The sequence below is a fragment of the Mustela lutreola genome, chromosome X (genome assembly GCF_030435805.1).
Source record: "Mustela lutreola isolate mMusLut2 chromosome X, mMusLut2.pri, whole genome shotgun sequence".
NCBI lineage: Eukaryota > Metazoa > Chordata > Mammalia > Carnivora > Mustelidae > Mustela > Mustela lutreola.
Genome location: NC_081308.1, coordinates 122,870,767 through 122,887,643, shown reverse-complemented (window position 1 = coordinate 122,887,643; position 16,877 = coordinate 122,870,767). Strand labels below are relative to the sequence as shown.

The 16,877-nt window shown below is 43.1% G+C and overlaps 1 pseudogene; it reads right to left on the bottom strand.

Annotated features, from left to right (window-relative positions):
* Positions 1-2,060: 2,060 nt before the first annotated feature.
* Positions 2,061-2,571, bottom strand: LOC131821990 (small ribosomal subunit protein eS10-like; annotated as a pseudogene).
* Between the last annotated feature and the right edge of the window lie 14,306 nt (positions 2,572-16,877).

Below are 16,877 nucleotides of genomic sequence, written 5' to 3'. Positions count from 1 at the left end.
TGTTAAGAATAGAGCTAACCTACGACCTAGCAATTGCCCTACTAGGTATTGACCCCAAAGATACAGATGTAGTAAAAAGAAGGGCCATCTGTACCCCAATGTTCATGGCAGCAATGGCCACGGTCGCCAAACTGTGGAAAGAGCTGAGATGGCCTTCAGCAGATGAATGGATAAAGAAGATGTGGTCCATATATACAATGGGATGTTACGCAGCCATCAGAAAGGATAATACCCAACTTTTTCAGGGACATGGATGGAACTGGAGGGGATAATGCTGAGTGAAATAAGTCAAGCAGAGAAAGACAATTATCATCTGGTTTCACGTATATGTGGAGCTTAAGGAATAGCATGGCGGACATTAGGTGAAGGAAGGGAAAAATGAAGGAGATTTCAGAGCGGGAGATGAGCCATGAGGGACTCTGGACTATGCGATACAAACTGAGGGTTTCAGAGGGAAGGAGGATTGGGGGCGACGGGTCTTAAGTGAGGGCATGCAGTGGATGGCGCACTGGGCGTTGTATGCAAGCAATGAATCATGGAACACTGCATCAGAAACTAATGAGGTACTCTATGGTGACTAACATAACATAGTTTAAAAAAAAATCTTAGAAAAAGGATTCTCTTCCTACCTCCCTATCTGCTCATCCCAATCCTTCTCTAAATAAATCAACCAACCAGCCACCTAACATCGTCTGTTGATTGGAGCATTCCTTAGCATGTTTCCTTTGTCATACCAGTGTTAGTATCTTATTTGTTAATATATAGGGTCTTTTTTTGTTGTTGTTTTGTTTTTGTTTTGGTGAGCATCACCCAAGACAGAAGGCTCTGTTCATCCACACCTTTCCAGAGAAAGACAGGCTCATTTCAGTAGGCTGTTGTCTTGGGCTTCTGCCAGTTCTCTCTCAATCCCTTTTGGCTCATCCTGCTTGTTTTTCTCTTCAGCTCTCTCTCCTTCCTTCTTCTTCTGTCCAAAGTCTCCAGTAACTTAGTGCCTGGCTCTGTAGGCCACGCCCAGGAACCCAGTGGAGTAGTGGCTGAGCTTGATGAGCAGAAAGAACTGCACCATCTTGATTTTCGCCTTATTGGAAAATCTCTCCGTTCCCAGCTTCCCATACTACTGAGGATACCTGCAGTATAAGAGTCATTGTCTTGCTGTAGAGTAATATTACTGTATGTCATGAACATAAAACAGTCTTAGCTCTGTATGTAAAGCTGCCAACACCAACCTTACCACCGTGCTGTCTCTGTTGGAATTTTTTGAGTACTGAACTGGATTCAGCCTGGCTGAATACTTGGGAAGTCATTCCATTTGGGCTGCCTCCATGCATGTCTAAGCTCTTCTGACTTTGATACCTCTCCCCCCATTTCCCTAGGGTTGTTCTAAACCCCCCCCCCCATCTGGGTCTCCAGGACCACACAGAAACCTGCCACCATTCCCGCTCTGAGTCTGGCTCCCCTGGGCAGAAACCAAGATTTCCATGCTGGAAACTGAACACTTATTTCTGCACATGGAGGTCAACTAATATCCTTTCATTGGAAGTCACCATCTTTTACTTACACATCATTTTCAGATGTTTTTTTCACGGTTTCTTTTCTAAGAAGAATAATCGCCTCCAGCCTTCTTTCTTTCCATCCATGGGAAGATTCTCGTGTATGTGTCTCTGACAATACCATTCCTTCCTGTAACTTCATTGTTCAGTTTCCTGATAACCACCAAGCTCATCACAGCTGCCCCTAGTGACCAGTAGTAGAACGTCAGATTCATTCTAGATTATTTCCTATCTATACTTCCCCACCCATCCAATCCGCTAAATCCCATTGGTTCTGCCTTTGGAATTTCTTTCATGTCAGTCCCAGCTACCCCTTCGTTTCTATTCACATATCCACTAGCTTCCCTCAGACAGATCTCCCTTTTGGACTAACCAGCATCCCTTTCTTCATTCTCATATATCCTCAGATCGATCCTTATACTGGTTTTTGTTTTTGTTTTGGTTTTGGTTTTTTTAATTTTTTTTTTTTTTCTGGCTACAAATTTATTCAACACAAAACAATGCCCAACTTCATTGAGGTGGCTGACCTCATCCACAACCAGATCCACCTCTAAACTGGAGCTCAGTTACTGACCCAGCCCTGGCCTCAGCTTTCTTGTCCGCACCAGGGGGCAGCGCTTTGTATCTAGGGGTCTGTCAGCTTCCCCTTGTGTGAGTCTTGCAGGCTGCTCTACCTCCAGACCTTTGGGCCATGGTCTGCCAGTCTTGGGGCGGCTGCGGCGCAGAGCGGCAGGCACAGTCCCGGGGGGCAGATGGAGGTAATCACAGGAGATACTGGCTATCATTTTTGGTAAGTTACCAGTAGAAATGTCTCCAGGCAAACTTTCTTTGCTTTCTGTAGACTCATGATTTGAAGATTGTGTGGCCTTCATGACGTGAAGTTGGGCACAGTTTTGTCTGCCCGCTCAGGGCATTTGGGCATGGGGACATCCTTCTTGGCCACCATCACTCCCTCCTTGAAAAGGAGTTTATAAATGGCAATTTGGTTCTTTTTGGGCATCAACGTCTTGGTGGCTGCTATGGCTGGGGCTGGAAAGGAAGGCCTGTTTTTTGTTTGTTTGTTTGTTTGTTTGTTTTTAAGACTTATTTATTGGAGAGCCTGGGTGGCTCCTTTGGTTGGGTGTCCGCCTTTGGCTCAGGTCATCGTCCTGGTCCTGGGATCGAGCCCCACATTGGGCTTCCTGTTCAGTAGGGAGTCTCTTCTCCCTCTCCCATTCCCTCTGCCCCTGCTCTCTCTCTCTCAAATAAATAAATAAAATTAAAAAAAAAAAAAACTTATTTATAGTGGAGGAGGGAGAGGGAGAGAGAAAGAGAATCTTAAGCAGACTCCCCAATGTGGGGCTCAATCTCATGACCCTGAAATCGTGATCTGAGCCTAAACTAAGAGTCAGATGCTTAACCAGCTGGGCCACCCCGGCGCCCCTCCCTCAAGCTGTTTTTAGAATTGTCTTTATAAAGCAAAGGTTGATAAAGCAGACATCTCAAATTTGGTTTGTTAAAATTTGTCGATGACTTCCAGTTGCCTTCAAATAAACTCTAAACTTCATAGCACGATATTGCCAGTTGGATCCCAAACCACTTTTTTAGTTTCAGATCCAAATTCACCCTTTGAATATTACATTCAAGCCTTGCAGAATGTTTACTCTCTGCGGACCTTAAACACTTTTTTCTACCTCAGCATTTCTGTTTAGACTCTTCCCTCTGCCTGGGTGGTTTGGTTTCTGCCTACTAGAATCTTCTTGCAGGCTCAGATATAGTGCTCTGGTCTCTATGTTCAGAATTAATAATTTCCCTTTCTGCACCCAGAGTGCATTCCTTATACCTGGACGTAACATTTATTTCATTCAGTCTCATTTATCTATGTGTCTTCTAGATGCATGGGCCCCTAGAATGCAAAGACCCTCTCTGTTCCCACACAGCCCGTAGAACAATGCCTGGTACATTAAATGAACACAAGAAATGTTTATTACATTAAACCAGGTAATAGGTAACATTTTCAACTTTATTGGAAAACATAAAGGTTTCTTTTTTATATGCATTGATGCCAAAATCTGTTCCGTTGTGTGAATTGCTAGTCTGTCTAGTCTGAGAATAGAGCTTCTGGCAAAATTTTTCAGCAAGATCAAATTTTCTTCTCAGTATCTAAAAGCTCTCTCTTGGTCTCATTGGATTCGAAGCACTTGGGGTCATATAAGAATCTGTATATTTTTTACATTAATAATATCCTGACACCCTATGGCAGTGCTGGAGTGGGATCTCTTAGACTGATGGACTGTGAATGATTCAGTTAAGCTATTCCTGTGCCAGAAAATAACGAATAGCAAATCCATTACCAAGCAGCATGTCCTGATTTCCGAAGTTTAAGAAATTGAAACAAAGAGGAATTTGGAGCAAGAGAACTGAACTGTAATGAAAGAAAATGCAACATCTCGGGCATCTCACCATATGATTGAGAGAGGGAGAATATATTTAATAGCACATTCGTGAAGACACTGAAATAGATTTTTAAATTTAAGTCCTGCATTTTAACCACAGGTGGGGACATGTACTAATTCATGTAGAGTAAAACAAAACCAAACCCAAAGCATAGATAAAGTGTTAAGGGTTTCCTCTTTATATATTTATGCAGATATAAATGGATCATATCAGAATTTCCATGTTTTAGTACTTTAAAATGCAGACCTGACTTTTGCCTTTAATAGAGAAACACGATTGTTAACTGCTACATTTAGGGAAACTTGACTCGTATTTTTAGAAAAAAAAAAAAAAAAGTATCAGTCTCTAAAGCATCTGAATAGATTAACTCAGTGCATATTTATGGAGCTTTGTTTTAACAACACCTCACATTTCCGTAGATTCCCAGTTGCCAGCGCTCTTGCATTTATCATTCTATTGGAACCTCAAAATAACCCTGTGAGAAAGTATGATTATCCCCATTTTCCAATGAGCTCATTGAAAATCAAGGAATCGGTATGATTCTAATATGCTATTAAATGGGAATGGAAGCCATGTATTGTGATTGTTAGTCTTATGTCATTTGTAGTCTGGTCTGTCCGCTTAGCTTCATCCAGTGTATCTGGTTCTGTGTTAGGCACTGAGAAGGCTACAAAGCTTGAGAACAAGGATGCTTGCCTTCGAGTAGTTGATATTTGTTGCACTTGATAAAATAGATCGAATTGATTAGGATTTGTGACTATATAAATGAGTAACTGTAGGTAGAAAGGAGTGGGTTGGTAGGGATATGGAGTCATTATCCAACTAGTTTTAACGGACTTGTCTTAAATCTTCTTGGACTGTCTGTGTACAACCTGGATAATAATTTTTTTTTTTTAAGATTTTATGTATTTATTTGACACAGAGAGAGAGATCACAAGCAGGCAGAGAGGCAGGCAGAGAGAGAGGGAGAAGCAGGCTCCCCGCTGAGCAGAGAGCCCGATGCGGGCCGCAATCCCAGGAGCCTGAGATCATGACCTGAACCGAAGGCAGATGCTTAACCCCCTGAGCCACCCAGGTGCCCAACCTGGATAATAATTTATTCAAAAAATAAAGCAGGACAAATCAACATGGGCGTGGTTAAGAATAATGGTCATTTAAAAGCTATTAAAGGGCATGAGTAGGTTTACTCTAACGCTGTATCTTTTTCTTTTCTTTTTTTTTTCTTAAAGATTCTATTTATTTATTTGACAGAGGGAGAGTGACTTCAGCAGGGGGAGAGGGAGAAGCCGGCTTCCCGCTGAGCAGGGAGCCTGATGCAGGGCTCGATCCCAGGACCCCAGGATCATGACCTGAGCCAAAAGCAGGCACTTAACCCACTGAGCCACCCAGGCGCCTCCCTGACCTTATTTCTTCCTGGTCTCCGACGCACATCCCACCCCCAGCGCCTTCCTGAGCTTCCGTCTCCTCTCAGCTTCTCCCCGAGCTGCACTTCAGCAGGCTGGCTCTTAGCTCATCCATGTCTAAGCATTTGTGCAGGTTGGCGCCGGCGATAGGAGATTTTGAATTTGTGTAATCCGTGTATTTGGTTATTTTTCATAAAGTTCAAACAGACTTGCTGAAATATACCTATAGAAACACGCCTGTGGCAATGGGACTAAAAAAGACTATCCATGACCTCCAGTTGGCTGTGTCAAAATGGTAATCGGGAGTGTGTTCTTCACTGCCCTGTAAACGATGATCTGAAAGCTTAGCAACTTAAACCACAAATATTTATTACCGCATATTTTCTGTGGGTGACGAGTTTGGGTGTCGCTTAGCTGAGTGACTCTGGCATAGGCGATGTCACGGGGTTGCAATTAAGTTCCCTTCTGGGAGGCAGTCATCTCCAGGCTTGACTGAAGCTGGCGGATTCGCTTCCGGAATGGCTCACTCACGTGGCTGCTGGCAGGAGGCCTGTAGTTCCTTACTACCCACACCACCTGCTTGTCTTCCCAGTATGACATTTGCCTTCCCCAGAGCAGGTGATCTAAGAAGGAGACTGAAAGCAAGACAGGCAGCACGATGTCTTTTATAATCTAGGCTCAGATAACACATCCTTCTACCACGTTCTATCGATCGCTCGTAACAATGCTGGTGCACTGTGGGAGGGACAACACAAAGTTGTGAATGCCAGGAGGGGGACGGTCATTGGAGCCATCTTGGAAGCTGGCTGTCACAAGGGATCGCGTACTCTAAAGCACAGAACAATAGGTCTAACCTCAGAGAGTCTAACAGTCTAATATCAGAAAAGCTTAGGTGAGGAGGAGTAGGAAGCCTTTTTGAGACCATCTAAGCCTTGTCCTTCAGTTTGATGCTGAGTCTTTCAATGAACTTTGAAACTGTTCCCATAGATCAGGGATCAGGCGACTCCAGCCTGGAGGTCGGACGGGCGCTGCAGCTCATTTTTGTGTGGTTGCTGAGTTAAGAGGTGTGCAAGGTGGTTTTTTGTTTTGTTGTTTGTTTCTTTACAGTTGGAAAGAGCTAGAAAACAAGTGTGCCCAAACCACATGTAGCCTTCAAAGTTTAAAATATTTACTAAGTGGCCCTTCAAAAAAATTTGCCATGTTTTTTTTTTTTTTTAACAGATTATCAAAATGCATATAAAACATCTAGTAAAAATAGGAATTTAAACTCTGCTACCCTGTCCAGTAGGAGATAAGTATGTGGACCAAGACGTGTCTGTCTCCACAGTTAGAAGGTTAGATCGTCATGGGATCCTAGACCCTTACTAAAATGGTGAAGTAGGTTTCAGAAGCACTATATAAGACATCTGTGTATTGTATCCCTTTTTTGGAGTTTCAGAACTTATTTGAATAATGCTCTGAGAATCCCTTCAGTAATTCATTTATGACTATGTAATCCAGCAACTTCAAATCCAAGTTTTTTTCATGGACTACTTTTATTTACACATTAACATCTACTGATGCCATGTGTGTAACTAGCGGATACCTTCCCCACTGCCCCACTAAAGGGAATTCTAAGAGGCTTAGTTCAAACCTTGCTTATGCTGGTGTTGGTGTGGGAGTCCCTTGCCAGCATTATTCCAGATGTCCAGAAGTCCCCTGTGGGCTCGTAAGGATCTTGGAGACATTATCTTGAGATGGATATATGGGCTTAGCCAAGACTCCTGGAACAGCTCATCCGCCCTCTCCCTAGAAGATGGGCTGTTGAGGACACTAAGTCCTGACTGAGTCAAGTTCCCATTCATGTAACCTCACTAGTGTATCTCTTAAAAATGGGACAATGGGTTGATCAGATCTTTCATTCAGCTGGCCTCCTGGACACTTGTAATGCTGCCTGTTGCTACCCCATGTTCCCATTTTCAGGCCATTTTCCTTTTCTTGTGAGTGGGACAGGGACCTGTAGTAACATCGTAGCTGATTCAGATGTAGGTAGATTCTTGACCAGCTTGTGAAAACACATAGTTTTCAACAAACTGCTTCATGAACAATGCCAGTGTTTGCTGACCGGCAGCATTCAATTCAGTTTTTGGCCTTTTTTCCCCCATTCTAATCCACATAATAATGTCATTTACATGTATGGCTCATTCTCCTAATAAAGGAAATATATTCAATTACTAGTGCATAAATGTGCTGATACTGAATATAGGATAACCTATATTAACCTATATATATAGATTAACCTATATATATATAGGATAACCTGGATCTACTCTAATTCATATAAAAATGGAAACCATTCTCCAAACTTGAATGCTATAATGCTTCAGAAGCACGCAGAAATTGACCCGTATATCCCAGGAGAGCCGGAAGTGAGCATCTCTTCCGAATTGCATATTCTCTGACTTCACATGAGTAGCCCGAAAGTGGTTGTGGGAGGGAGTATCTACACGGCAGAAGTAAGCAAACGCTACAGGTCAGGAAATTTAAAAACGGTGATCAGCCGTAGCCCTGTCTGACTTGCATATCCAAATGAATTGTGACCGCGTGGTCTCTGTTAGGGTCCTGAGATTGAGAATTTGTGCTTCGTTCTGTTTCTTGTTTTTTTTTTTTTTTTTAAATTTTATTTATTTATTTATTTTTGCAGTCAAGCACTGTAGCAGACCAAAACCACACCAACCTCGGTACATATTCTGCTGTTTGCCTTCGCTTTGTGATGCTTTGGCATTCATTCTGAGATTCGGATTGACAAGATAAAATGTGCGTGGTAACATGAATTCCTGGGATATGTATGTGGGCGCAGTGGATAGATTACCGGAATGATATTCACAGTATGTGACACGTGGTAGGCACTTAAATACACAGTAGTTTTTTTTTTTTTGTTGTTGTTGTTGTTGTTTTTAAGATTTTATTTCTTTATTTGACAGACAGATCACAAGTAGGCAGAGAGGCAGGCAGAGAGGAGGAAGCAGGCTTCCCGCTAAGCAGGATAGCCCGATGCAGGGCTCGATCCCAGGACCCTGGGATCCTGACCTGAGCCGAAGGCAGAGGCTTAACCCACTGAGCCACCCAGGTGCCCCCACAGTAGTTATTGTTAGTCTTCTCCCTAGGGAAGGAACATTGATGTCACCTGGAGCCCAAGGTGGGCATCGGTGTCTATGTCTCTGCTGAAATGTCCTCATTGTTCGTCTCACTGTCCTGCATCTGGCCACAGGATGCACTCTAGGGTCTCTCTAGATCTGCTAACACCCAAGTAGCATGTCTGCATGTTCTTAGATCATCTGGGAGACATTCTGCTCCCTTGCAGTCTGGAATGAGGAGTGAAGGTTGGAATGAAAGCAATTTTGGGGTGATAAGCTCCATTGGATTGGTTATGCCTTAAATACTATCCTGTTCCTGTCACACACAAGTTCTCACAATAGAAACGTACACTGGAGAAGAGTAACAGACAAGGCATATTTTCAAATATCTCGAAAGCTCTCTTGGGAAGGTTTCAATTTATGTATTTACAGATCCTCGGGTCATGAGCTGACCTTGGACTCTTTGACAGTCCATACAAAATTATCTGTTAGTTCCCCGCCCCTTCTCTTTTTAAGCACATGTTACATCCTTGACCCACCTCTACCAGCTGACCCACAGGTATTTGCTGTGGACTGTAACAACAATTAATTCCGTTCCAGTCAGTAGGCATTTGCTAAATGCCTGTGTGCATTTTTAACTTCAGTTTCCTTTTTGGAAAATGCAAATAAATTATTTTGGGCTTCAGGGGGATTATTTGAGATGTAATTGTTATTTTCCAGCCTAGCTGTGCTGCTATTTATTTTTATGTAACTGTACAAACACAGGTGTGTATTTGCTGATAGTTTGCTTATTTGGATGAGAAAATCAGAATCATTTCCAAAATAGCAGAGTTTTACAAGCTCTTGGGACCAGGAACTGGGTCTTAGTCACCTTTCTGTTTCCTCATAGCTGAGCAGAGTGCCTTGTACAAGAAGGTGCTCAGTAAATGTTAATTGCACTGAATCATTCTCTGTACCTCAGGTGTCTTCAGTGAAGATGTTCTCTTTACGCTGAAAACCATCATCTAAGGTCCTAAGTGCATCGTCACTGGAGACACAATGAACGTTCATGTGGAGGTTCTTGAGTGTTTTGCGGTGTTATGGGAAAGCATATATTCTTCGGTGTTTTTAGTACTTGCCTGGATTCTCACACCAGTACACCGCTATTATAGGCAGATAACCTGTCGCCTTACTGGATTCTGGCCTTGAACTTGAAGCATATTAGGAGCATCTGCTTTAGTAACGGTTGGCTCAGCATCCATGCGTGATCGTTCTTGTTAATGCCTTCAGTGTTCTGCCCATACTCTCTACCTGGGATATAATCTTAATTAATTAATTTCTGTGGATTCCTGTGAATAAGTTCCTCTGGGCAGGGGTCCCTCTCTCCCTTCCTTCCGCCTTTCCTTCCACAGACTTGTTTTGGAGCACCTGTATGTTTCCAGGGCTTGTGTCAAACACTGGGAATTCAGTGACAAATAACATAGCATGGACATCATTGAGGAACCCCCAGCGTAAAAGAGAAAAACATAACAATTAACCGTGGTGTAACACTGACAACTCACTGATGTGCTTTCGCAGGAAGGAAAATATGTTGGGAAGGTACTGGTGTTATTGTATTTTGGCACATGTCTTCGTGTCAATTTTCTAGGGCTGCCATAACAAAGTACCACAAGCCTGGGTGCTTAGACATGAAAATGTATTTTCTCATAGTTCTGGAGGCTACAAGTCTAAGATAAGGTGTTGATGGGGTGGTTTCTTCTAAGGCCTCTCTCCTGGACTTGTAGGTTGCTTTCTTCTTCCACTCACTTCATATGTTCTTATCCCTCTGTCTTTCTATGTTCTAATCTGTTTTTATAAAGAAACCAGTCATATTGGATGAGGGCCCCTCTAGTGACCTCATTTTCACTAATTACCTCTTTAGAGATCCTGTCTCCAAATGCAGTCCCATTCTGAGATATGAAGTTAGGACTTCAGCATATGAATGTTGGAAGACACAGTTCAGCTCATAACCACACACTGAAAATCCAGCACCTCATAAATTATATAACCTGCCAAGGTACTTCCTGGGAAGTAAGGAATAGGAGTAGGATATTATGTGATTCTGGAAAGCAGATTTGTTCTAAACCAGTGTGATACCTTTCCAGGTCCCTGTTACAAGACTGCTGAAATTGTGCCTTGCCCCTTATCTTCTGTCCTTTTCATTTTGATAGGGTAGCTTTAACCCCGATGTTTTCTAGGGCCTGATTTCCTGAACCCATCAGAATCTGACTGTGCCTGTCTGTTCGTAGCTTACATGTTTCCCAGCTTGGCTCTACTTGTAATGACGGTCCTCTGCTGCAGACCGGACTTAGGGTGGAGGTACTTACTGCTTACCAGTATGCGGCTACTTCCACAGCTTCCTAGTTTCACTGCAGTTAGGTGGGGTGCCGGCATTGGCTCTAGGCTGTGGTCTGTCAGTGGAAATGATGTGGACTCCTTCTGTGCCTATTCTGCACCTACACGGCCGGCTCCTGCGCTGCTTTCTCTTCCCTTGCTCTAGAGACCGGTAGGCTATATACTGAAATGATCACATTGTAAGATCAGATGTGCCAGGACTGCTGAGTACCTGCCTTGAGACTTGTGCAAGGATAGAAAACACACCTCTGTTGTGTTAAGCCAGTGAGATTTGCTTTTGGATTCATTTGTTACTACAGCGTGGACTCCCCCTGACGCATGTAGCCCGGTCAGATTGGAATTGTGTTGTCTTTCTGTATTCCCTTGAATCACCGACCCACAGAGCCTCTGAGGTTACTCTTCCTCTTCTTCCTCTACTTTAGGTTTATTTATTTTTAGACAGAGAGAATGTGCACATGAGTTGGGGGCAGGGGCAGAAGGAGAGAGCATCCCAAGGAGACTCCTCACTGAGTGGGGAGCCTGATGTGGGGCTTGATCTCACGACGCCGAGATCAGGACCGGAGCCGAAATCAAGAATCAGCCGGTCAACCAACTGTGTGCCCCCCACGTGCCCCTGGGGTTACTCTTCTCACCTAGAGAGAGCACTCACATGCTTTCCCTGAAGGAACAGACCTTCTGAGCACGCATTCTGCTGCCACAGTATCCCATCAGATCACTCTGATGTCATTAGACTGCCGCTTGCAGCCCTGCCTTGGTTGGCTGCCAACCAAGGTCTAGTTCCGAGAGTAGGACACCCCTAATACCTTGAATCCTGCACCTTAATAGAGTATCACTTTGCTTTTAAAATCAGGCAAAAACATGCCAGGAAAAAGCTGCAGAAAGAATATTCCCAGTTGTTAATTTAGTGAGAGTGAAGTTATGTTAGCTCATTGAAATTTAATTGCTAATGGGTTATAAGATCTTAGGAACTACAGGCCCAGCATCTGTCTCTTTTTAGTGTCTCAATTATCACCACAATAATTTAATGGCATCCTGTTGAAGAAGCATCGTTGACATGCTAATGAATGGCACCCTGCTCATTTTCATGAACTTCACATTCCCTAGGTGATCATTTAAGCCAGGCATTTTAGATTTCCATCATTACTTGGCCACACAGACTGGCTTAAAAGTTGACCAATATAACACACACACCCACACACACACACTAAATTGCGGATGTCTTAAACTATAGTCACTTAAAATTTTATAAATATGCACAAAGCTGAGACAAGCCATGAGAATCTTCGTATCTACTTTATTATCTAATTTAATCCTAACCTATTGTACTTAAGGTTATCTACTTGTTTAATCTGTATTTTGCCCTTTCAATTGTTTATTTTCTTTGTTTCATTTTGATGTTTTCAGGTTGTACTAAATTATTTGATTTTTATTCATTTTGTTTATGCCACACACAGTTACACTACACTCTGACTTTGTATTGAACACCAAGTAAGAATAACCTCAATTCTAGCCACCTTACAGCCTTTTTAGGCAGAGCAAAGATTGAAATAAATACACATAAATACATTTAATTTTCACTTCACTTATTTCAGTAACGTAGAAGCTGTTGAAATTTAAATTGAGATTTGTAATTGGCTTAAGAATGCACAAAAGTAGTTTTTTCGAGGTTTTTACTTGACATATTTAATGAACATAAAAAACGGAGATGATCTGCTTAGAAAGCACTAAGCAATTTTTTTTCCCTTTTGTTAGTACAGTTGTACACCTCAGTTGCCATTGGGATTATTTTAGCATGGATTTTAAAAATCTTTGCAAAATAGAGATTTGTGTGGCCAGAAGAAAACAAGAAAAGACCAAGCCACAAACTGAAGGAGTTAGGTTGGAAAGAAAGAAGCATTTCTTAAAAAAAAAAAAAAAAAAAAAAAAAAAAAAAAAAGAAGCATTTCTTGATGGTGAAGTTCGCTTAGTTCTAACAAATTGCTAAAGGTTTGGGAATTTCCTGCCCAGCAGACCTTGGAAAAAAAAAAGATAAATACTAATTTGTCTGGAAATATTTGCATGACATCCTGTCTGAATTTGGTCAGTGAACTGATAAGATGTCTACTTGTGATTGGGCGCAGTTGCTGAAACAGTAAACAAGAGATGTTTCGACCTTAATCAGCGAGTCTAATGCGCACTGTGTGGGGGGCAGGTTTCACCTTTGCGCGGTGGTCCGAAGCCTTGTGTATCCTGGCAACTCCGACTCATGATGTGAAGAACATGAACCTTATTATCTGGAGTGTATCCGATCTGAAGAAAATCCATTTCTTCGGACTCTCTAAGGCAATGTAAAGTAAGAGCCAGGCAATTATCTAGAGAGTTTTGGAGAGTTCATGAAGAACCCCAAGCTGCTTCCCCCCCATGGGTGACGGAAGGTAAAAGTGGAGGAGAAGGAGGGGGTTTATGTGTTCGCAGCTCTCCGAGGCCCCACAGATCGCTGCGTCAAAGTTGAGTTCTGCAGCACAGCCCGGGCAGCTGTTCCTGAGACAGACCAGAGGGCTGGGCTCCTTGCACCACACGTAGAGGCATGTATATATAATATATATATTTTTAATATATACTTTATATATTTAACCTAATGTATTATATTTATATTTAATATTTGATATATTTAATTTAATATATGTACATGCCTCTACGTATATGTATACACACACACACACACCCTCAATGGCTATGGTGTGTATATGTACATACACGTGTGTGTGTGTGTGTGTGTATAAAATATATATACATACATGCACACCCACACAATGGCTATGGTATGTATATTATTTATACACACATACATACATGTGTATGTATATATACATACCATAGCCATTGTGGGGGTGTGTATATACATATATTATATATATATATATAATACACAAACACACACATACACACCCCTGCACTGGCTCCTTGGACTCTAATGCACACTTTCCCCACTCCGCTGATGAAGTTTTAGAACCTAGGTGAGGTTTGGTGGGGTAAGGTCCGGAGCTGATGACCAAGAAAGAATCCTTGAGACATCTTTGGTGCAAAATGGTGGTTTATTAAAGCACGGGGGGGGGGGGGGGTAGGACCCGTCCCCGTGGGCGGAAAAGCTGCCGCCCCGGGCTGTGAGGGATGGCAGGTTATGTACCTTGAGGTTGGGGGAAGGTGAGGGAAAAGGGGGGTTTCAACGGAGCTTTCATATGCTAAAGAGGACCTACAAGGTGCAGGGATACCGGAGGTCTTGCTGCTTGATCAATGTTGTCTTTTGGCAAGCCATTCACATTTCTGCTATCAAGCGTATTTGTTAGTGTTATGCCCCAGTAATGGGTCCGTGATTAAAGGAGCGAGACTGATAAAAAGCTTTATTTCACGCCAAGCATCAAGAATCTTACAAGAGAGGGCGACCCTTCCCTGTTTCACAGACAAGCTTTTAAGGGCAAAGGCCATGCGGTTGGGCCTGGCCACGCACAGGTGACCGATGAGATTGTAACCCACACAGGAAACTCCACAGTGATGCTAGGTGACCAGTTGAGTTACAATTGACCCTAGTAGACATTTGAACCAGCTTACTATACCTTGATTAGGATTGGCGCCCAAAAGGCTCCCAAAGGGCAGGGCCCATACTCCTTGGTAACCAGGGAGACAGTATGCATCCCCCCCACTGATCGGATGTCTCCACCTGGCCTGACCCACCTTTGTATCTGGGCTTTGTTACCTGAAGCTGGTTTCCGGGGCTTGTCTCCAAGTAAATCCCCTGGGGGATGGGGAGCAGGGATAGTTTCTAAATAGGTCCTTTTATTAGTGAGATTTGAGTTTAGAAGAAATTTAACTTTATTTAGGGTTTGAGGAACTGAGTTATTTTGCCTCTGGAAATTATGCTATTGTTAAGATAGCTTCTTTGTTATAAATCTCAAGGACATTCGTAAACCAAGGGAGACTCCTGTCTTGCAGGATTGTGATCGCTGCAAGTTAACTATTTGCTTTTCCTTTAGGGCAGCCAGGGGTGGCCGAGGAATGTCACACAGATTACCGAGGGGAGCGGGTGGAGGTGGGGTGCAAGGTGCCAGCTTCTGCTTTGTCCTCAGCCAGCCTCCTGCTCCCTCATCACCGCTACTCCCAATTTCCCCCTTTCCAGGGAGAAACAACATTAATTTCATTAAATTCAGTCTTCTTAGGCTGGGTAAAGAGAGGACAATGAGTCTATCACTTTCCGCAGGGGAATTGAATGGGGTATGGAGAAAATGCTAGATGCAAAAGCATTTATGCTGGAAATGAGCAAAGTAAAAATCAAAGAACACTAAAGTAGTTGTCAGTGGGCACCTGGGTGGCTCAGTGGGTTAAGCCGCTGCCTTCGGCTCAGGTAATGATCTCAGGGTTCTGGGATTGAGTCCCACACCGGGCTCTCTGCTCAGCAGGGAGCCTGCTTCCCTCTCTCTCTCTCTCTCTGCCTGCCTGTCTACTTGTGATCTCTCTCTGTCAAATAAATAAATAAAATCTTTTTTTTTTTTAAAGATTTTATTTATTTATTTACTTGACAGGACAGAGAGATCAGAAGTAGTGAGAGAGGCAGGCAGAGAAAGAGAGGAGGAAGCAGGCTCCCCACTGAGCAGAGAGCCCGATGCGGGGCTCGATCCCAGGACCCTGGGATCATGTCCCGAGCCGAAGGCAGAGGCCTTAAACCACTGAGCCACCCAGGCGCCCCAATAAATAAAATCTTAAAAAAAAAAAAGTAGTTGTCAGTAAGACCCAATTTGCCTAAAAAGTACCAGTTGGCTCCAGAGGAATGATGCCAATGTTAAGCACAAAGAATGATATCTGTAACTATATATGGAACATGATTTGGGCTCGCTGCCCATCATGGCAGTGAAAAGTGAGCGCCAATGAAAAACTTAATTCTATTTAAATAAATAAATACTACCTACCTACCATATATATGGTAACATACAGTAAGATGTCAGGGTTAGGGAGACAATATTCCAAAGGGATTTAGAATTTGGCCAGCGGGAGGAAGGAAGCAACATTTGTGGAAATTCAACTGTGGGCCCTCTATTGTGCTGGGCACCCTTCATCTGTTATTTCATTTAATCCTTACAGGCAAATAATGTCTTCCATTTCCCTAGCTCATAGCAGAGGAAACTGAGGCTCGGAGAGATTAAAAGGTTTTCCCAGCATTACTCTTTAGTACGTGTTCCAGTCAGGATCGCGTGCAGATTACAGATGACTCTACGGGCAATAACGTGGCTGATAGGGAAAATAATAAAACAGACCATTTTACATTTCATCTCCTTTAACATAGTGGTGTAGCTCATTGATGCAGTCCTTAGCCCATCAAGGTGTGGGATTTTCCTGGCCCTGTGTCTGGGACTGCAGCTGGTCCCAGTTTGTATCTCAAAAAAATTCCTCCTCCAGTTTTCCTCATCTTGTTAAATGACAAGTCCGTGATTGTGGCTGATCAAACGAAGAGGCTTGGTTATTCCTGACGCTTGTCTTTCTTTAGCATCACATATTCAGCCACTTAACAACTCATGGCAGTTTTACCTTCAAAATAAAATACATTTAAAATGTGAGGCCTCTTACCTGCTGTCAGCACTCTGTTCTAAGTCACTGCCACCTCGTGTGTCTTTTCTTTTCTATCACAGCAGTCTCTCGGCACGGCTGCTTGAGTCCCCCTGCTAACACCCTGCTGCACAGGTCACGCCGTGTGTATTCTCTGCTCGAACATTCCATTGGCACTCCATCTTGTTCAGAGTCAAAGGCAACGTTCTTATGCTGTCCTTCAGGGCCACCCCAGCCTCTGGCCCTGCTCCCTCTGTGACTTCATTTCCTACCACTTCCCTTTCACTCCCTCGGTGCAAACCACACTGCTCACCTTATCATTCCTCGTATACACCAAACATGTACTTAGCACCTGGTCTCAGGTTGTATCTCCCAGGAACACTCTTTCTTCCGATATTTTCCTGGCTTTATTGATCCCTGCATAA